The sequence below is a fragment of the Phyllobates terribilis genome, unplaced genomic scaffold (assembly GCF_046119375.1).
Source record: "Phyllobates terribilis strain yellow unplaced genomic scaffold, ASM4611937v1 Scaffold_11__3_contigs__length_659146591, whole genome shotgun sequence".
Taxonomy (NCBI): Eukaryota; Metazoa; Chordata; class Amphibia; order Anura; family Dendrobatidae; genus Phyllobates; species Phyllobates terribilis.
Window position 1 is genome coordinate 319,358,519 of NW_027362771.1, and position 22,219 is coordinate 319,380,737.

Consider the following 22,219-nt stretch of genomic DNA (forward strand, 5'->3'; position numbering starts at 1 on the left):
TTAATAACAACTCCCAGTATCTCCTTACCATTGTTAATGACATACAGGGAGTTGCAGGGTTGTACGTTCATTCGATACAATTGTTTATGGGGCTGACTTGATATTACAATTGATCGTTGTACTAAGCTTGGTTCTTGTATTCAAGTACTCTTGGTTCTGGTCATGTACTTATGGTGGTTCTGGTGACGTATTCATGTACTGATGGAGGTTCTGGTGACATATTTATTTACTGATGATGTTTCGGGTGCCATATTTATTGATGGCTCTGGTGCTCTAATTATCTACTGATTATGGCTTCGTATACCACCAGAATCATCATCACTACATGAATATGTCGTCAGAACCAGAATACATCACCAGAACCACCATCAGTTTTGTGCAAGCTGTATTTGTCACATGACGGATGCAAAAACCATCAGACTTATCCCTTTATCTATAATGCGGGTCTGTTTATTTTCCATTAGGGTATATGCCAAATGTTGGATACCTTAATTGAAACTAAATGGCCCTGATTACAGTTACGCTTTATTAGTTTCCATAACTATTCTTGGGTTGGTTCTACATTCAAAATATAGGACATCAGGGATGAATACCTAGGGTCCTATTACCTTAGTCTCTGAACCATTCCTTTGCTTTGGGTGGGGGCGCCATTAGCTTCATCTGCCTAGGGCCCTGCTGTGTGCTTACAATTGCTCATTTTGCCTTTCCACCCAGCTAATTCTTTTCTTTTCCATTAAGTCTATGACGTCACGTGATTAAAAACTGACTAGCTGAATCCTTCTAAGCTCTATGTAGAAACAGGAGGTAAATTTTCCCTGAATGACTCATAGGTCACTGCAAAAGTCCTTGGCAGGGGTGATGAGCAGAGCAGCTGGGTCAGAAGTTAAAGATGGGAATGATAAATACAGGGAAAAGAGATTTCCTGTTTCCTACACAGAGCAGAGAAAAGAGAAGAATTAGCTGAGTAGAAAGGCAAAATTAGCAAATGTAAGTGCACAGTGCTATATAGTATGATGATTTCAATATATTAAAAGGATAAAACTTTGATGGGAGTACTTCTTTAATAACACAATATTGCTAAAATGTATAATGTTAAACATTTCTAAACCAAGACAGTTTTACATTTATTGATGTAACAATATAAAAGGTCCTGTCAACATGACTATTTCCTAAAGTATAATAGATTTAGGTGATAACATAAAAAAGTCACTTAAGCAGCCCTGGGTCTTGGGTTGGAATCCCACCAAAGACAACATAACATAATATGACATTGGCTTTTATGTATGCAGATGATAGGAAAAATAATATTCTGAGCGCAAATGAGAACAAAGGCTGATATGATCGGTGACAATTCTGTATTGCACTGCAGAATTTATTGGTGTCATGTATATGACAATAAATATAAGTGTAAAGCGAAACCTTATTATTGTAATATTCTAGTTCCACTTCAACTGGTATAATATCTCAAAGAAAAGTCCCATGATTTTACTTAATGCAGCAAATTTAATTATAGTTTAGACATGTGTAGTTCCAGTGATATTATGACTGGCATGTGATCACTACCGAGTTATTACATTTCCACATCCGTTCCTCGCGCTGATACTTCAGAAACATCGTCCTGTGCTGAATGACAGCTCTTTTATACTGTAGAGTTAAAGGTAATTTTACAGTAACATATTTCTTTATTAGATACTTTTTTGCATAAAGAAATGTCTGCAGTGTATAAATAATTAGCATATCAAAGTGAATATTAAATAACAATTCTTAAGTGTGATAAATCAGCAGATTTTTTTTAAGCTGTGCTACTTGTTATATTTATCCATCCAAGACTTGTAATATCGGTTACATAGAGTCGACTGGTATATACCTTTCTGATGTAATTCCCCCATCTTTAGAAGTGGCCATTTTGACGTGTTTTATAATGGTAAGAATAATAGGGCTGCAGACTACTGTTTTTGACCCAAAAAAAGAAGTCTTTTAACTCCTTCCTGACTAGGATATTTTTTTTGTGGTTTTGTCTTTTCTTCCCTCTTGCAAGAGCTTCAACTTTTTTTTTTTTTAACTGTGTTCATTGTGCAGTAAAAATGATCAGGTCAGTACGATTATGGTTATTCCAAACGCGTATGAGATTTTTTTATATATATTTTAGTAGTAAAAAAAAATCTATATCTTTATACAAAAAAAATTGGTTTCAATATTTTTTTTTTATTTTGATAAACCGAACTTTTACAAATGTGGCAAAACCTATTATGTTTTATTTATTTTTTTATATTCTAAAACTAGAAAATGGGGGGTAATTTGAACTTTTCGATTTATTTTTTTATTATTAAACTTTTTATAATTTATAAATACTGCAGCACTTAGTTAAATTAACGACTTTCTATAAATTTCCCTCGGGATCAATAAAGTGGATTTTGGTGCAGCAATATGTGAAAAACACATAGAAAAAAAAGGCAGTGAAAGAACAAAAAACACAGCATTTCTGCATGTGGGAACAAGGCCAAAAGCCCTGTTGATCTTTAGCAGATGATTTCCAGTGTTCATATTAAGAATTGAAAGCTATAAAAAGTGTGATAAATGATAGTAAGGCTATGTGCCCACGATGCAGAAATGCTCCGGATTTTTCCTGAGCGTTTCTGCATCTCCCTGGCAGAAAAAACGCATGCGGATTGTACATGCGGATTGTACATGCGTTTTTCCTGCCAGGGACAAGCGGAAGTGAAGCGTTCTTCACATGCATTTCCGCATGCGGGTTGACAAGCGCTTTCCAAGCAATTTTAGCATCTCTTGGAAAGTGCTTGACGACTTGGTCACACTATATAAATCCATGCAAACAGCATGGATTTATATGGTGTGACCTTAAAGAATGGTTAAAAATAAAAAAATAAATCTACACTTACCTTCCGATGGCCCCCCAGTCTTGCTTCACTCCGTTCTCTCTTGCCGGCAGCTCGCGGTACACTGCACTGAAGGACCTGCTGTCACATGACTATGACGTCAGTGCAGGTCCTTCAGTCCACCGCAATCTGCCGGCAAGGGAGGACGAGCGCAGCGGGGGCCGTCAGAAGGTAAATATAACATTTATTTTTTATTTTATTCTTTTTTTTCACAGGTACTATGGTACCTGGGTCTGGATGAGAGTCTCCTCTAGATGTCTCCTCTCCTCTAGACCCGGGTACCATCCGCACATTGAAACGCGTGGAATGCGCATCTACATATACAGTGATGCATAATCCATGCGTTCCAATGCAAGTCAATGGCGGCGAAAATGCTGCACTTCCGCAAAATAATTGGGTGGTGCTGCGTTTTTTTCCGCAATGATAATCCGCAGAGGAAATTTCCGCAGCATGTGCACAGCACATGCCGATTATCATTGGGGAACATGGCAGGCCTTCTAATATGCGTTTTTTAAGCGTTTCTACAGCGTTTTTGCCGCTGCGGAAACGCTTAAAAAACGCATTGTGGGCACACAGCCTAATATTGTGAAAATAGTGACACAATGTTTAGCTTTTGTTTTGTATTGTAACATGTAATATTTTTTTAAGTGATCATTTTGATTGAAACTATTCACTTGTGTTATTGATCATCTTCCCCCAAAGCATGAATGGAAGTAATAAGGGTTGTCCTTGTGACCACTTGCTGATAAATCATGCGGCGTTATTGTGAAATCGCTCTAGTACAACTAATGTATCTCACAAGTCTGGTCACATATCTCTTCCTGTACATCACGTAGGTCATCAGGCTGTATAGAATAATTCAATTATTGCCAACAGGTCAGCCTTTGTTTAGTTTTTTCGATTCTGAACAGAGATAATAGTAATAACAGGATCATATGATTTTTGTCAGGGGTCATTTTGAGTTTTTAGCAATCAACCCGCCACTCCGAGGTGGAGAAAATGTAAGAACATTTACTTTCCCACACTGAACATATCTGCAGCTCCATATTACTGCGGAAAGCCTTATTTCAAGGGCAGCTGAACCCTCTTGTTCTGTCTGCTGTCTAGATAAATACAGAATGTTAGCCCTACTTCTGAGATTAGCGGAAGGGCAGGGAATAGAACAGAAGATAATGGCACATTGATCAGAAACACGGAGCTATGGATGTTATGAGAGTTCTGCATGCACCTATCCTGTAGCAACAGATGTGTCTGTCGGCCACAACAAATGACTAAAATATGCCTCCTACATTTATTAGTAAAAAAAATTAAGGCAGATCAATTTCCCTGATCCATTCATTTTTTCTTGTCTGTCTTTTATGACCAAGAAATATAGATGTTATAATTAGAGGTGAACAAACCCGAACTTAAAAGTTCGGGGTTCTTACCAGTTAGTGTCCGGTGCTAAACTCCGAACCCAGACTAGTCTGGGGATGAGAAAGAGAGATTTTTGGGTCTCCATTGTTTTCACTGGGGTTCAAGTTCTGGTACCCGAACGAAACTTTTGGCTAAAGTTTGGGTCAGGTACCAGAACCCGAACTTCCAAGGGTCCACTCATCCCGTTATAATGTGTGCTGTTAATTTCAATGGCATTTCATTTAGCACAAATTTCTTATAAGAAATCTGCTTTCATCCATTGTGACCAAGGCTTTCCTTTGCAATATATAAAAAAGCAGTAGGTACCAGCTAATATTTTTAATTACTTGTCTCGTTGACTTATTTTACAAGCAGCAAGACCATGTCTCTCCTTTGAAAATGTTCTTTTTACTTTTTAGGCGCTATGTACTTTTGCTTATCTAACACCTAGTATAATACATGGTCTTTTTTTTTCATAAAGTCTTGAAAACTGATTTTCAATGTAGACTATGAAAACCTACAAACAAAACACTGGTTATTGCTGGGTCTGATCGCATTCAGTTATACTGGCTTTTAAGTTTCCATTAAAAAAGCACTGGCTTGTCGCTGAAGCCTTCCGGTATTTTATATTTATTGAATATGTTCATTGAATACCCTTTTAAAAAGGACGGAGATGTCTTTACTGTGACTGTTTTTGCCTTTTTGTGCATTGACAGGATAATAAGAAGATACACATTTTAGAACTACAGCATCAATATAAGTACCGGTATATTCAAATGTTTAATGCAGTTGAACCATCTGAGCAAAAATATTTATTAGTCTTTCCAGGTTCACACGATATAATTTTGATTTATATGTCCTTGAAGACGAGAATAAAAATGTGTACGTTTTTTCTCACAACAAACTTATCTGTGCAACCAAGAAAGCTGAGTAGTTTTCATTTTTCAAATACTTTGAATTTTTGCAATAATAACATGAAAGAGTAATAAGTAAAGGAATTTGTATGTCTGCCGTTTTCTTATAGAAGCCTTAAAATTGGTTAATCAAAATGCAAGTAAATTAAAAAAATCTGAAAAAAATACTGGCGCACAGTTACTAACACACTAAGTGGAAAGTCATTAAGAATGGTGTTTTATAAGCCAATCTCAATTAAAATTCTGCACGAGTATGGCTTAGTGCACAATGCATTTTGGCCTTTTGTCAGGAATACAGGCTCATACTTTGGGCACAGCCTGGATAGATGTGATGGCATCTCTCCACCATAGAAACCTATTGCAAAAAAAACCCCAATACATTAACAGCACAAGCATGAGAAAAAAATGACATGTGAATGAGGCCTAGGTGCTTAATTGTAGAGTAGTGTCAGTCCCACTCCTTTATCAAAAATGTAAAGCAAGTTCTTGAGGAATAGGTATGTAAAAACAATTATCTCAAAGTCGAGTTGAGTTCCGGGGTTAAGTCTGGTTCTCTCTGGTGGTAGGACCAAAGTAGTCTTCACTTCTGCGGCTGGAATCTTGGGCGCAACTGGCAATTACTATGCCATGCAACATCATGGTGTGAAGCAGGCATGACATTGCAGGACCTAGTAAACATCAAAGGGACCCAAGATGCCAGCTGCAGAAGCCATGATTGCCCTGGTTTTGCTACCACAAAAGACCGACCTGGACAGCGTGAATATGTTTGCTTCGCTCTATTTGGGACACCTCAGGAAAGGATTGTTTTCCTATTAAACATCCAAAATATTAGTCATTAAAAGTTTATTGGCACAAATGGAGGTACCATTCTGAAAACGACACTGGCTTTTCAAAGTGCTGGTCTCTAAGACTGGTCGTACACATTAGATGGCAGTCGGCCAATGCGTCAGCTGATCGTTCACTTGGCTGAGCGCTCCTGTGTTTTTTATTAGAAAGCTGCCGGTTTCTCTTAAGGAGAACAATGTGATTGGTAAACCGAAATCGGACATGCGCGATCGACAACTCTGCGGACCACCAGTCGGCCGGAACCCTGATACAACTGTCGGCCAAACACGTAGACATCGGCAGGTTCTGCCGGTGCCGGCTTTAGTCTAATGTGTATGGGGGCCCTAACCCTACAGAGACTCATCTGCTGGGCTAAAGCATTTAGTCATATTACACGGGCACCTCTGGAGGCTCAAGTGGCATGGCATCAAGTGATTAGTATACTGTCAGTAGACGGAAAACTGGTATAATTGATTTGATATACTGCTGTGATGTATGGAACTGGTAGAGACAAAATGTTGGACAGTTGTCTCTAGCACGTATTTAAAGGGGTTTTCCCATGAACAAAGTTAATTTTAATTAATAGATCTTTGAATATTAATAAGTTCCACAATTGGATGTGTTTAAAAAAAATGTTACTGTGTTGAGATAATCTTAGAAATGTGCCCCTGCTGTGTGCTGTGTAATGTCTGTGTCTGACTAAGAAAGAACATGGTTTCATCATACCACAACTCCCGGCCAGGGGAGAACGCAAAAGAGAGTATACAGACAGGACAGCATGGGGTCACAAATGATTGTTTCTTTCAAGTAAAACATTGATTAAAAACAGGCAGTGGAATGTTTTGCCACATAAAAATAATCATTTGAGATCCAATAATGTCCTGTCTGTATACTCTCCTTTGCTCCCTGACCAAAAGCTGACAAATATATATTCAGACCATGTTCCTGCACGGTAAGACACAGCCACTACACAGTACACAGCAGGGGCACATTTATAAGATTATCTCAGCACAGGAACATTTTTAACACATCTAATTGTGAAACTTATTTTTATTCAAAGATCTATTGATTAAAATGTACATTGTTCATAGGAAAACTCCTTTAACCCTTTCACCCCCAAGCCTATTTTCACCTTCCTGACCAGGACAATTTGACCAGTGTGACTTTATGTGGTAATAACTCTGGAACGCTTCAAGAAATCCCAGTGATTCTTAGTTTGTTTTTTCGTGACACATTATGCTTTGTTAGTGGTAAAATTAGGTCAAATTTTTGTTGCTTTTATTTGTGAAAATATTAGAACTTTGGCGAAAAATGTTGAAAATTTCACACTTTTCAAACTTTCAGTTCTTATGTTCTTAAACTAGTTAGTCATGCTGTGAAAAATAATTTATAAATAACATTTCCCATGTCTACTTTACATCAGCATCATTGTTTGAAGCACAATTTTTTTTTAGGAAGAGCGGTTAAAAGTTTATCAGCAATTTTTCATTTTTACCAAAAAATTTACAAAACCGTTTTTTTTTTAAGGACCACATCACATTTGAAGTGACTTTGAGGTGCCTATGTGACAGAAAATACCCCAAAGTGATACCATTTAAATAAATGCACCCCTCAAAGTGCTCAAAACCAAATTAAAGAAGTTTATTAATCCTTTAGGTGCTTCAATGTGGAAGGAAAAAATGAACATTTTAATTTTTCCACAAAAATGTTCATTTAGCCCCAAATTTAGCATCTTTACAAGGGTAACGGGAGAAAATGAACCATACAATTTGTTGAGCAATTTCTCCTGGGTACACCGATACCCCATATCTGGAGGACAAACTACTGTTTGGGCCCTCAGCTGGACTTGGAAGGGAAGGAGCGCCATTTCACTTTTGGAACGCAAAATTGGCTGGAATAGATAGCGGACACCATGTCGCACTTGCAGAGCCCCTGATGTGCCTGAACAGTGGAAACCCCCACAAATGGCCCCATTTTAGAAATTACACCCCTCAAGGAACTTATCTAGAGTTGTGAGCACCTTGAGCCCACAGGAGCTTCCCCCATAAAAATGTTGCCTTAGTGCCAAATATTTCATTTTTACAAGGATAACAGGAGAAAATGGACCATATGATTTGTTGTGCAATTTCTCCTCAGTACACCGATACCCCATATGTGGTGGAAAACTACTGTTTGAGCACACGGCAGGGCTCAGAAGGAAAGGAGCGTCAATTAAATTCTGGAGCGCAATTTTAGCTGGAATAGATAGTGGATGCCATGTCACATTTGAAGAGCTCCTGACATGCCAAAACAGCTGAAACCCCCACAAGTGACCCAATTTTGGAAACTACACCTCTTCAGGAATTCATTTAGTGGTGTAGTGAGCATTTTTAACTCTCAAGCGATTCACAGAATTGTATAACATTGGGCAGAGTTAATGGAAAATTACCATTTTCTCCACTAAAATGTTACTTTTGCCTCAAGATTTCAATTTTCAAAAGGGATGATAGGAGTTGTGACTTGTTGTGACGTCAGCAACTTTAATGAAGCAGTGATAATCTGCATATTTTTTCTCGGCTGTATTCAGCATAAGAAAATAAAACACAGCATGCTGCAATTTCAGTCTGAAATCAGATAGTGCAAGAAAAAAAATTATATGCCATCTGAATCATTGCAGAGATTTACACGGAAACCCCATTGTAAGCGCTCAGCATAGAGCGCAGGATAAATATGAGCCGTGCCTTACTGCGATCTTTAGGAGGCAGAATGAACTAATCAACAGCAGGAGAAGAATTGGTTTTATTTATTTTTGACGCCGTACCTCGTGCGGTATAAGTTATTAGACGACTTTATTTTTTGGGTTGGTGCGATTACAGCAATACCAGATTTATATATTTTTTTATGGTTGCCTACTTTCACACACTAAAAACGCTTTTTTTTTGCAAAACAAAGTTTTTGCATTGCCATATTTTGAGAGCTATAATTTTTCCATATTTCGGCTGACAGTCATATGAGGGCTTGTTTTTAGAGGGACAAGTTGATATTTTTATTGCTACCATTTTCGGTCACATAACATTTTTTGATTGCTTTCTGTTCCGAGATTTTGGGAGGCAAAATGAACATAAACCAGCAATTCTGTTTTTTCTTTTTATGCCGTTCACCGTGTGGCAAAAGTGATGACAGCTTTATTCTTCGGGTCAGTAAGATTACAGCGATACCACATTTATATAATTTCTTTATGTTTTGGCGCTTTTACACAAAAACTATTTTATAGAAAAAAAAAATTGTTTCTCCATTGCGTTATTCTGAGAGCTATAGCTTTTTTATTTTTTCGCTGAAGGAGCTGTATGGTGGCTTGTTTTTTTGCAAGACGAGATGATGTTTTCAGCTGTACAGTTTTTATTTACATCCAAATTTTTGATTGCGTTTTATTCCATTTTTTGTTTAGCGGCGTGATGAAAAAGCATAGTTTTTTGCCACTTTTTTTTTACTGTGTTCACTGAAGGGGTTAACTGGTGGGACAATAGGTCAGGTTGTTCCGGAAGCAGTGATACCAAATATGTGTACTTTATTTGTTTATTTTTGTTTTAGATAAATATATATATTTATTGATTTAATATTTTTTCTCTTTTTTTGTTCTTTATTTTGTGATTTTTTTTTAATATTTTTTAAAACTTTTTGTTTTTTTACCTTGTCCCAGGATGGGATGTCAACTTTTCCTTCTCTGATCTACCACTCTGCAATGCTTTTGAATTGCAGCTTATTAGATCAGGTAATTGTACACAGGGAGGAGGCATGCCAGCTATTGCTGAGCAGGAGCTTACAGACCACCGTACCTGGGTGACAGTGTGGACATCTTTCGCCCAGGGGTGACTATGGAGACCATTGGCACAATGCAATCGCGTTGTGCTGATCGAAGCAGAGAGGGATCTCCCTCACTCTGCTATGCTGAATGATGACGCTGTCACTATTGACAGTGGCATCAGAGGGGTTAAGCACCCGTGATTGGCGCTAGCACCGATCGTGGGTTTGCAAGGGTGTCGGCTCTCATATATCGCTGACAGCTGCTTTTGAGTGTGGCGACACTAGGAGAGAACCCGCGCGATTATCATGCCATACATGCACATAGGTTTGCTAGAACGCACCTCCCATACATGTACAGTGGATGTCGTGAAGGGGTAATTTCCTAACCTACCCAAGAAAGATAAAATGAAGAATATGATAGGTTTCTATGTGCAAAACTTCACTCCATGTTTTTACCAATACATTATAGATACAATTGTTTTACTTTGCAACTTAGTATAATTTCCTATAGATTATTTGCACCTTGCATAAACACACTTAAAGGGAATCTGTCACCCCCTGGGCGATACCAGACCTCTACTATGGCCATACATGGCATGGAAAAGTAAATCTATACATACCTGTATGGCCCATAGTAGAGGTCTGATTGCAGAGATAAGCACTTTAATAAATTATTTTTTTCACAGACTTGGCATCCGGGGGACGCCAAGCAATCCCCGCCTATCTGCTTATTATTCCCCTAAATCCCCCCCTCCCCTGCACGTCACAGGGCCCTGTGACGTGTAATGTGCTCCCTGACTTCTGGGCATGTGCAAAGCGCCGCTGACATAGAGTGCGCTTTGCTTCATCCCGGCCCCGTCCCTCCGTGCACTGCGCCGCAGGGTTCTATTACGCAGGCGCCAGAAAGTGACAGACCCCCCGAAGCCTGCGCAATAGAAACCTGCGGCGCAGAGCATAGGCAGACGGGGCCAGGATGAAGCAAAGCATGCTCTATGTGAGCGGCGCTTTGCGCATGCCCGGAAGTCAGGAAGCGCAGTGCACGTCACAGGGCCCTGTCACGTGCAGGGAAGGGGGGGGGGATATGATAATTAAGCAGAGAGGCGGGGATTTACGGGAATAATAAGCAGATAAGGGGCATTGCTTGGCGTCCCCCGGATACCAAGCCTGTGGAAAAAAGAATTGATTATAGTGCTTTTCTCTGCAATCAGACCTCTACTATGGGCCATACGGGTATGTATAGATTTACTTTTCTATACCCTGTATGGCCATAGTAGAGGTCTGATACCGCCCAGGGGGGGTGACAGATTTCCTTTAATGAGTTATTCCTAAAATGTACGTTCATGGCATATCCATAGGATGTTAAATAATTATGACAAATGTGGTTCCCACCACTCAGACCCGCATCTATCTCGATAATAGGGTCACATTGTCACTGCTATGGGAGAACAGGTACATGTGCATGTCTCTCCAATAATTTCTTTGGAAATTCAGAACACTGCCGAACCCGCTTGCTGGGCCATTTTTGGAGATGCCAGAGTAATAAATGAAGTGGGGTGTTCATGTGCAGCAGCCCCACTGTGACTGGCCCTCATAAATGGCAGTTCTAGTCTTGCCTGTGGTCTCTCTCTAACTGATTAAGGGCGTTTTCCAATACTAGGATGAATATCAGATTATCAGGGGGTCCGACACAAGGCGCCCCTACTGATCAGATATTACTTGCTCCGCCACAAGTATTTAGTGGCCGCTGCCGAATACTGCATCTTGGCTTCACAGCATGTGAATCATAACGCAGTGGTGGTGTTCTGCTCCGTACGCTTCCAGATCTGGTAACAGCCGAACACAGTGGTAGTGCCGGGTGTCCGACCACCACCAATCTGATATTGATGATATATGATATCTTAAGGAAAGGTCATCAAAGTCCTAATAGTGGTAAACCCCTTTACTAGTAATATAGAACAGATTGTTACAACTAAGATAACATTACGGGTTTGTCAGTTTTGTAAATTGCCCCTTATTCCTTATGTATGTTTGCTGGTTGTTATTCTGTGCATTTTCTTAGTGTAAGGAAGTGGTAACACAAAGTAACTGAAAGCATTTTCATTGAGCTTTACTTCTATGGCTTCCCTGGTATAGTGTATGTGGGTTAAGAGCTCCTGAGGTTTACTGTACAGGATGTGAAATGTGGCGGATAATCAGTTACATAACGGCTGGCGGCAGCAGGCAATGCAGGCTATCTGGTCACTGCTAATTACATTGGGAGAGAAATCACCAGAGAGCTTGCCTTTGGGGAGTCATGTTTATGTCCTTGCTGATACTCACATGCTAGCAAATTCTGTTCATGCTTCATTTTAGATGGGCTGTGTCTGATCAGTTTAGTCATGTAATCTGACCGACATGTAGAAGCTACATGAATAGGTGCACTGACAAGCAGGACATGGCCCTATACTGCTGAAGAACAAACTAATATACCGCCTGCACTAATCTTCACCATCTTCAGAGTGCATATGTACTGTGTTTTACCTTCACTGTTTAACCTCTCACATCCTTGCTGTCTTTTATACAATGAATGCATTCTTTATCTACTGAAATCAGAAAATATATCAGCAATAGTATTAGTTATGTGCCACGCTGTGTTTTTCATTAGGAAGCACTTGAGACAATTTTAAAAGAAATGTGACATCAGAAAATTGTAGAAAATTACCTCTTGTTTAAATCTGTTTTTTTGTGTTTAAAAAATACATTTAAGTTCTTGACAATTTTTTTTTATATCATCTTTCCTAAAATGAGAAATCTTGCAATTTTTAAACTTACCTCGGGGGTTTTTATGGACTAACTTCCTGTTCTAGAAAATGTACATGTACATTAGCAGCAATAGACTGACTTGGACCTTATCTTTTGTATTGAAGCATCTAATGAGTGTGTGCAAAGGTCATTGTGAAGGAAAGGAGGGGGGAGCAGGGTCAGCTGTGATATCACCTATTGTGAATGGTGGATCCTCTGTAATCAGTTGTGTACAGAGGTGTTTCCTGTAATTGTAATCATGCCTCTGGTAAGGAAACTGCTTTAAACTCTTCCTGAACTACAGGAAATTATAGCCCTGATTCATCAAAGCAATGACAGAATTCTGGTGTACATCGCTTTGAAAAGTCACAAAAGTTTATCCGTGTTTTCATGTCAGTTTCGTCAAAATGAGTATCACTGTGTATATTACTGGCATTGTAGATGGGATTTCACCACATCTCATTCAACCATCTGGAGAAAATCTGCAGTGAAATTGATGCTGCAGGTTTTAAAAGCAGACTCTGCAGTAAATGCACAGCATTTCTCAATATCTGCACCACTTGTTGCTGTTGCCTGCAGGTCCTGTGTGGACTTACCCTGACAAACTCGCATGTCAATCCAAAAAGTCCTAACGCTATCTTATCAGTGAGGAAAATATATATTCAGATAAATGGAGCCAATTTTTAGTTGCAGCATTCCTGCAATGTGGGAATCCACCCTATAGCTACGTCCACATGGGTTGGATGCACAACATATTTTCTGTTGGATTTTCTGTCCCGGTGGAAAATCCACTTTTTATTATAGTACCAGTATTGTGGATGTAAAAAATATCGGCAGCATAAAAATCTGCCTGTGTTCAGGATTTTCCGAAGAGTATTACAGCACTAGTGGAAAAAGAGAAAACTGCACATCCCAATTTCTTGTAAAGAAAAAAAAAGAAAAGTTATTTTACTATGGCTAAGAGCGGCTACACGCCAAAAACGGGTCAGATGTTTTCTATGGAATACACGCAATAATACAACATGCTGGTTTTTTAATCAAGATGGAATAAAATTTGGATGTGTAATTGGGATGTGCGGTTTTCTCTACTTTTTCCACTAATCCAGTTGATGGTTTGCAGCACTCCCACATCATAAGACCAGTTTTTTTCAGTATCAGCAGACAACAGAAATCTAAATGTGGTAAACCCGGATTTTTTTCATATTACAGCACTAGGGTTGTGGATGAGAACTCACTACGTCTTAACTGTACACTCATGGAAAAATCAACAATGTAAATCGAGCAGTGCTGCAAATTTGATATTTGCAGACCATCAATGTATCCTTTAGATTATAACATAGTGGATTCTGCCTTAGGCTAAGTGCCCACGATGCAGAAATGCTGCATATTTTTTCCGCTTCTCTCTGGCAGGAAAACGCATGCGGATTTTACATGCGTTTTCCCGCCAGGTCGAAGCGTTTGTCAAGCGTTTTTGCATGCGGGTTATCAAGCGCTTTTCCAAGCGATTTTAGCATCACTTGGAAAAGTGCTTGACAACTTGGTCACACTATATAAATCCATGCAACCGGCATGAATTTATATAGTGTGACCAAGTAATAGTTAAAAAAAAGAATAAGAATGGTAAAAAATAAAGATTATACTTACCTTCTGATGGACCCCGGTCTCCTCAGCAATGTGTCTGGTCTGTTGTATGGGTCGCGGTGGTGTGAAGAACCTGCGGTGACGTCAATGAGTCATGTGACAGGTCACACGGCCGCCGACGTCAGCGGTCGCGTGACTAAATTACGTCATGGCAGGTCCTCACACCACCACGACCCATACAACAGACCGGACACATCGCTGAGGAGACCAGGGTCCATCAGAAGTATAATCTTTATTTTAAATTATTTTTTTAACAGGTTCTATGGTACCCGAGTCTGGATGACAGTCTCCTCTTCTCCAGACCCGGGTGCCATCCGCACATTGAATCGCTTAATATCCGCATGTGCACATGTACTGACACGGATATTATGAGTTTCAATGCAAGTCAGAGGCGGCAATTACGCTGCGTGTCCGCAAAATTAATGGACATGCTGCGCATTTTTCCGCAATGATAATCCGCAGCGGAAATTTCCACAGCATGTGCACAGCACATGCGGATTATCATTAGGGACCAAGGGGCACGTATTACCAAGTGTTTTTTAGGCGTTTTCGCTGTGGAAATTCCGCAGCAAAAAAAGCTTGAAAAACGCATAGTGGGCACACAGCCTTTATTCCACAGCACTTCCGCAGGATAATCTGCATTATTTTACTGCCGTTGAATTGTCCCATGTAGATGCATCTTTAAATACCAGTTGTATAAGCATCAGATTCTCTGTCCTGATTTTCCACTCCATTACCATCATCGAGGATAAAAGTTTAAAACTCTCATGGCTAGTGTTGAGCATTCCGATACTGAACTATCGGGTATCGACCGATATTCGCGGTATCGGAGTTCCGATACTGAGTTCCGATACTTTTAGAATATCGAATACCGGAATCGGAAGTTCCCATAATGCCTGCGCTCTGCAGTGTCTCTGAAGGATGACAAGCTGGATGGCAGCGCTCAGCTTACTGTACTTGTCATTTAGTGTTAAAGGATTTATTAAAAAAAATAATAGTGTTTTCATGCACCGTCTCTTTAAAAAAGCCAGCGGCAATTCAGCAGCGGCATACACCGGTACCCGACAATTTACAACAGAAAGAATAGAGCATCACACATAGATTAGATAGATAGAAACATGTCAGTCACATATATAAGAAGTACAGTGACAGTGTTGCTTACTGTACTTGTCATTTAGTGTAAAGGATTTATTAAAAAAAATAATAATGTTTTCATGCACCGTCACTTTAAAAAAGCCGGCCGGCAATTCAGCATTGGTACCCGACAATTTAGAATAGAAAGAATAGAGCATCACACATAGATTAGATAGATAGAAACATGTCAGTCACATATATAATAAGTACAGTGATAGTGTTGATTACTGTACTTGTCATTTAGTGTTAAAATAAAGGATTTATTAAAAAAAAAATTGGCGTGGGGTTCCCCGTAATTTTAGGCTCTAGCGGAGGTTAAGCAGACGGCTGGGCAGATGTTTGAAGCCTGGGAAGAGGGTAATACCCACGGAGCTTCCCAGACTACTAATATCAGCCCCAGCTGAATACCTAGCCTTTACTAGCTATTAAAATGGGGGACCCCCCCAAAAAAAATGACGTGGGGTCCCCCTATTTTAATAGCTAGCAAAGGCTAGGCAGACAGCTGGGGGCTGATATTAATAGCCCAGGAAGGGTGCCATGAATATTGGCCCCCTCCCAGGCTAGAAACACCAGCCGTCAGCCACCCCAGAAATGGCGCATCCATAGGATGCGCCAATTCTGGCACTTAGCCTCGCTCTTCCCACTGCCCTGTAGCGGTGGCAGTGGGGTAATAGGTCTGGGGTTGATGTCAGCTTATAATGCCAGCTGACATCAAGCCCAGGTTAGTAATGGAGAGGCGTCTATAAGACACCCCCATTACTAACCCCATAGTCAAAGTTAAAAAAAAACACAAACACCCAGAATAAAGTCCTTTAATTGAAATAAACACACAATTCTTTATTGCTCTAAATTAAACCATACTTACCATCACAACCATTCCAGCTGAAGCCAATGTCTTCTCCAATAAAAGTAAAATAATAAAGCAACATCATCCTTACCTTTCCATGGTTCCCACGACAGCTTCAGCTCTGATACATTGACATGACAGGCTGGATCGCAACAGAACGCTGCCATCCAGCTTGCCATGCCGTAGAGACTGAGAAGTGCAGGCATGCTTGCGCTCCTCAGTGTCTCGCTGTGACGGCATCCAGATGAGCCGAGTTAATGTCCAATGAACTCAGCTCACCTCATGCACGTCACTGACAGCGTGGGAAAATTCTCCTGCTCAAGCGCTGAGCACAGGAGAATTTTCCCACGCTGTCAGTGACGTGCATGAGGTGAGCTGAGTTCATTGGACATGAGCTCACCTCATGCATGTCACTGACAGCGTGGGAAAATTCTCCTGCTCAAGCACTGAGCGCAGGAGAATTTTCCCACGCTGTCAGTGACGTGCATGAGGTGAACTGAGTTCATTGGACATGAGCTCACCTCATGCACGTCACTGACAGCGTGGGAAAATTCTCCTGCGCTCAGCGCTTGAGCAGGAGAATTTTCCCACACTGTCAGTGACGTGCATGAGGTGAGCTCATGTCCAATGAACTCAGCTCACCTCATGCACGTCACTGACAGCGTGGGAGAATTCTCCTGCGCTCAGCACTTGAGCAGGAGAATTTTCCCACGCTGTCAGTGACGTACATGAGGTGAGCTGAGCTCATTGGACATGAACTCGGCTCATCTGTGTAACATACCTGGCGGCGTCCTTGCATAGTGGTCCATCTCCCACTGTGCAAGAGCACGCACTTGATCTCCTGTCCAGAATGTCTCTCTGGCTTCCCTCCATGCTGTCTGTTTGTGTCCGTTTCTGCTGCTTAAGGGCGGCGCCCGATCACTTCCTGCTTTTTGTACCTGCTGTGGGTCACACCCCTTGTGCGTCCTCAGCCTATTGCTGTCTGTCACCTGGTATATAGCTCAGCTGCTCCAATCAATCCCTGCCTGAGCATAGTGTTTCATTCAGTGTGTGCTTGCACTCTGAAGGTGCCAGGTCCCGTTCTTTGTCTCCTGCCTTGCGGTATCAGTTCCCGTGTCTGAACGGAGTCCTGTCTATGTCTCCTGCCTTGCGGTATCAGTTCCCGTGTCTGAACTGAGTCCTGTCTTTGTCTCCTGCCTTGCGGTATCAGTTCCCGTGTCTGAACTGAGTCCTGTCTGTGTTCTCTTCTCTGCCTATCCTGGAGGCTGTATTTCCAGGCCTGTCTGAACACGCTCCTAGCCTGTTCCTCCCGCCTTCTAGGGGCCGATTACCTAGACCCGCTCCTGTATCTTGTCTGTCCTGTCTGAACACGCTCCTAGCCTGTTCCTCCAGCCTTCTAGGGGCCGATTACCTAGACCCGCTCCTGTATCTTGTCTGTCCTGTCTGAACACGCTCCTTGCCTGTTCGTCCCGCCTCTCTGGGGGCCGTATTCCCAGACCCGCTCCTGTATCCCGCTGCAGTGTCGGTCTCCTCCGTACACTCAGTTCCAGTCTGAACTCTCTCCTATCCTTTACCTGTTTTGCCTCTATGTCCGTTCCTTTCCTTTTTCTGCAGAGTCTGAACTCGTACCTAACTCCTGCTTGTTGTCTCTGTACTCCCGTTTGTGAGTTTGTGGTCCATTCGCTACTTCACTGCAAGTACCCTGTGGGTATCTGGCTCTGCCTTTCCCTTCCTGTCTGTTCCGTGTGTACAGAGCCCTGTCCCCCCTGCACTCCTTTGCTCACCGCTCCGGCGGTTCTAGCCTGCTCTGACTCCTTTGCTTACCGCTCCGGCGGTTCTAGCCTGCTCTGACTCCTTTGCTCGCTGCTCCGGCAGCCTTGCTCCGCTCTGACCCTTTTGCTCACTGCTCTGGCAGTCTCGCTCCGCTCTTATCCTTTTGCTCACTGCTCCGGCAGTCTTGCTCCACTCTTGCTCACCGCTCCAGGCGGTCTCGTCCTGCTTTACTCTTGCTCGCTGCTCCGGCAGTCTCGCTCAGCTCTGACCCTTTGCTCACCGCTCCTGGCGGCCTCGTCCTGCTCTACCCTTTGCTCACCGCTCCTGGCGTTCTTGTCCTGCCCTGTTCTCGCTCACCTCTCTGGGCGTCCTCACTCTGCTGTGTTTGTCCGCCACATCTGTGGTTCTGTTCCAGAGTCCCAGTGTGTACTGGGTCCTATCCCGCCAGTGTCCCTACCTGCTAGTGCCTCCCTGTCTGCACTCTAGCTGTGCTTGCCTGTACCCCTCTGCCTGTATTGTTCCTGAGTCCCAGTGTGTACTGGGTCCTATCCCGCCTGTGTTCCTACCTGCTAGTGCCTCCCTGTCTGCACTCTAGCTGTGCTTGCCTGTACCCCCCTGCCTGCATACCCGCCTGCCTGCATACCAGTCGTGCCTGCCTATACCCACCAGTCTGTGCGCCAGCCTAACCAGTCTGTTCCTGTATTCCCCTGTGTGGGTCAACAGCCGTGTCCGGGGTCTGTCCTGGAGTAGCACCTGGTCCCTCTGCTCGGTTCCTCCTTGGTGCACTGGCGTCGTATGCCGTCGTGCGACCCTGGTCGGATCGGGTGAATACCTAGTTACGCCCCTCCAGGCATTCACTCTCCGGCACGGTCCAGTGGAATCACACGCACACGCCGCTCAGCCCGGGCGTGTGCATTACAATCTGGATGCCGTCACAGCCAGACACTGAGGAACGCAAGCATGCCTGCGCTTCTCAGTCTCTGCGGCATGGCAAGCTGGATGGCAGCTTTTGGGTGCGATCCAGCCTGTCATGTGAATGTAGCAGAGCTGGAGCTGTCGTGAGAACCATGGAAAGGTAAGGATGAGGTTGCTTTATTATTTTACTTTTATTGCAGGAGATCGTTGGCTTCAGCTGGAATGGGCGTGATGGCAAGTATGGTTTAATTTAGAACAATAAAGAATTGTCTTTATTTCAATTAAAGGACTTTATTCTGGGTGTTTGTGTTTTTTTTTTAACTTTGACTATGGGGTTAGTAATGGGAGTGTCTTATAGACGCCTCTCCATTACTAACCTGGGCTTGATGTCAGCTGGCATTATAAGCTGACATCAACCCCAGCCCTATTACCCCACTGCCACCGCTACAGGGCAGTGGGAAGAGCGAGGCTAAGTGCCAGAATTGGCACATCCTATGGATGCGCCATTTCTGGGGCGGCTGACGGCTGGTGTTTCTAGCCTGGGAGGGGGCCAATATTCATGGCACCCTTCCTGGGCTATTAATATCAGCCCCCAGCTGTCTGCCTAGCCTTTGCTAGCTATTAAAATAGGGGGGACCCCACGTCATTTTTTGGGGGGTCCCCCATTTTAATAGCTAGTAAAGGCTAGGTATTCAGCTGGGGGCTCATATTAGTAGCCTGGGAAGCTCTGTGGGTATTACCCCCTTCCCAGGCTTCAAACATCTGCCCCAGCTGTCTGCTTAACCTCCACTAGAGCCTAAAATTACGGGGAACCCCACGCCAATTTTTTTTTTAATAAATCCTTTATTTTAACACTAAATGACAAGTACAGTAATCAACACTGTCACTGTACTTATTATATATGTGACTGACATGTTTCTATCTATCTAATCTATGTGTGATTCTCTATTCTTTCTATTCTAAATTGTCAGGTACCGATGCTGAATTGCCGGCCGGCTTTTTTAAAGAGACGGTGCATGAAAACACTATTATTTTTTTAATAAATCCTTTACACTAAATGACAAGTACAGTAAGCAACACTGTCACTGTACTTATTATATATGTGACTGACATGTTTCTATCTATCTAATCTATGTGTGATGCTCTATTCTTTCTATTGTAAATTGTCGGGTACCGCTGCTGAATTGCCGGCCGGCTTTTTTAAAGAGACGGTGCATGAAAACACTGTTATTTTTTTTTAATAAATCCTTTACACTAAATGACAAGTACAGTAAGCAACACTGTCACTGTACTTCTTATATATGTGACTGACATGTTTCTATCTATCTAATCTATGTGTGATGTTCTATTCTTTCTGCTATAAATTGTCGGGTACAGGTGTATGCCGCTGCTGAATTGCTGGCTTTTCATGTCATTTTACATTATTCTTAGTTGTTTTCCTTCATGTAGAATTAACCTACAAGGAAAGAAAGGGTTTATTTTTATTCCGATATTTGTGTCCCATTGGCTTGCATTGGTTTCCGGTATCAGAATCGGCGATATCCGATACTTTTTGGGTATCGGTCCGATCCAATATTTCCCGATATCGGAAGGTATCGCTCAACACTACTCATGGCACATTCTGCTGGATAAATTTGCAGCATATATTTGCCTGCACTGTGGATTTGAACATGTGCATGAGGTCAGTGTTTGCTGCAGATAGTTACTGCAGAATTCAATTTGCTAACAATGAAAGCTGCTGCAAATTTGCGACATTTGGTGCCGATTTTTAGGGGCCAAATCATTAAGAATCGTGTAGTACATGCCAATTTTAATGAAGGGGGGTGCAGACATAAGATGCCTTCCACTCCACAAATTAGGTGCCTCTTGGGGTATGTGCCCATGATCCGGAGCTGCTGTGGCCCATCACTTCCGCCCTCATTATGCAAATGAGCACCCGCTGTTTTGTTTTTTTTTGACATGTGGACTTTCCTCGTTGATGTTAGTCTATGGGGAAAATCCACATACGTACCAGCAAGAGAAATTGACATGATGCGGATATTAAAGATGCGCCGCATGTCAGTTTCTGCGGGTGATTTGCAGGTGCCCAGATACGCATAGTGGACATGGGATTTCTAGAGATCCCATCCACTATGCTGTAACATCTGGCCGCTGTGGGTTTGACGCTGCATAGACAGCGGCTCCTGATCGTGGACGACATATACCCTTAGGTCAAGTTCAGATGTCCAGTAATCGTCTATTGAAACGGATCCAGCAGCAATCAGTTATCTAAGGCTATGTTCACGTGTCCAGGAGTCATCCATTAGAATGGATAAAGCAGCAATCAGTTATCTATGTGCTGTGCACCTCCGCCAGAGATGTACCCCAGTCAGTGGCATACATTCTGATGGGTGAGCTTAGCCATGCCCGCCCGCCTGTCCGTCCAACGCATGGCCCATTTATAATAATAATAATCTTTTTATTTATATAGTGCCAACATATTCCGCAGCGCTTTACAATTCAGACAATTTACAGACATTATGGGCACTGTCCCCATTGGGGCTCACAATCTACATTCCCTATCAGTATGTCTTTGGATTTAGACGAAGCTAGCACGGACAGGAATGAAAACATTTAAAAATTAGCAAATTGTTAAATGTGTTTTAAGCCAGGATTTTGGTGTAAACACATTAATGAATTGGGACAGCAGTCTGTGGATTTTGCTGCAGAAAATCTGCTGGTTGGCCCTAATCAGCCGCAGACTCCCCCAGCAGCACTTAAGCATGGCCGATATCCCAGTTTGGCTTTTTGGTGTCCCCAGTACCTGACAGCATTGTATGTTAGATGGGCAGGACAGGGGCACAGTTACCAGAGCAGGGGGCTGCTGCCAGCTCTGCTATGGTGACTGTAGACCATGCCGCTGCTGCTGTGAGGAGAGGACAGGAAGGAGCAGGGGGAGAGCGCCGAGCCGGCCATACTGAGGAGCCGCCAGTGCACAGGTGGGGGCATACTGAGGAGCTGGCCATACTGAGGAGCCGGCCAGTGCACAGGTGGGGGCATACTGAGGAGCTGGCCATACTGAAGAGCTGGCCAGTGCACAGGTGGGGGCATACTGAGGAGCCGACCAGTGCACAGGTGGGGGCATGCTGAGGAGCCGGCCAGTGCACAGGTGGGGGCATGCTGAGGAGCCGGCCAGTGCACAGGTGGGGGCATACTGAGGAGCCGACCAGTGCACAGGTGGGGGCATACTGAGGAGCCGACCAGTGCACAGGTGGGGGCATGCTGAGGAGCCGGCCAGTGCACAGGTGGGGGCATACTGAGGAGCCGACCAGTGC

General features: G+C 42.6%; 1 protein-coding gene across 1 annotated transcript in view; it reads left to right on the forward strand.

Annotated features, from left to right (window-relative positions):
* The first annotated feature begins 1,640 nt into the window (after window positions 1–1,640).
* Window positions 1,641–22,219, forward strand: part of IMPDH1 (inosine monophosphate dehydrogenase 1) — an 80,296-nt gene continuing 59,717 nt past the window's right edge. Inside the window, exon 1 of the mRNA XM_073652570.1 lies at window positions 1,641–1,658. The gene's annotated coding sequence lies outside the window, so the exon portion shown is untranslated. The remainder of the gene's footprint in view (window positions 1,659–22,219) is intronic.